Source organism: Gossypium arboreum, chromosome 4 (assembly GCF_025698485.1).
Source record: "Gossypium arboreum isolate Shixiya-1 chromosome 4, ASM2569848v2, whole genome shotgun sequence".
In the NCBI taxonomy this organism is placed as follows: domain Eukaryota; kingdom Viridiplantae; phylum Streptophyta; class Magnoliopsida; order Malvales; family Malvaceae; genus Gossypium; species Gossypium arboreum.
The window spans coordinates 108291517-108292015 of record NC_069073.1 but is presented as its reverse complement, the minus strand read 5'-3'; the positions used below and the strand labels follow the sequence as shown (position 1 = coordinate 108292015).

The 499-nt window shown below is 37.3% G+C and overlaps 1 non-coding gene across 1 annotated transcript; it reads right to left on the bottom strand.

The window, feature by feature from the left end:
* Positions 1-114: 114 nt before the first annotated feature.
* Positions 115-221, bottom strand: LOC128291922 (small nucleolar RNA R71). Its single transcript, XR_008281906.1, has one exon. It is a non-coding gene; the product is annotated as a small nucleolar RNA R71 (small nucleolar RNA).
* Positions 222-499: the final 278 nt, after the last annotated feature.

The window sequence follows — 499 nt, the reverse complement described above, 5'->3', positions numbered from 1 at the left end:
TGTGAGATCAAGCACAAACATGGTTTAATTCGTTGCCACAACATTCAATTTCAACTTGATAAGAATTAGCTGAACGCTTTTTGGTAAAGTATTTCCCACCTAGAAAAAATGATAGGTTGCAGAATGAGACCACCACTTTTCAATAGATGGATGATGAGTCCTGATACGAGGCATGGGAAAGATTTAAGGAGTTAGCATCGTAGATGCCTCCACCATGAGCTTCCATATTGCATCTTGTTGGAGACATTTTATAACAGTCTCAATGCATACATAAGGTTAGTGGTAGATGCTTCTGCGAATGGTGCTCTTTTTTTGAAGTCTTATAATGAGGCTTACAAGATCATCGAGAGAATAGCCAGAAACAACTACTAGTGATTGACAAATCGAGCATCTTCAAGAAGGCGAATGGTCAGAATGCATGAAGTAGACTCAATTACTTCACTATTAGCTCAGATATCTTCATTCTCTTCAATGTTGAAATAGTTTACTACTAACAATT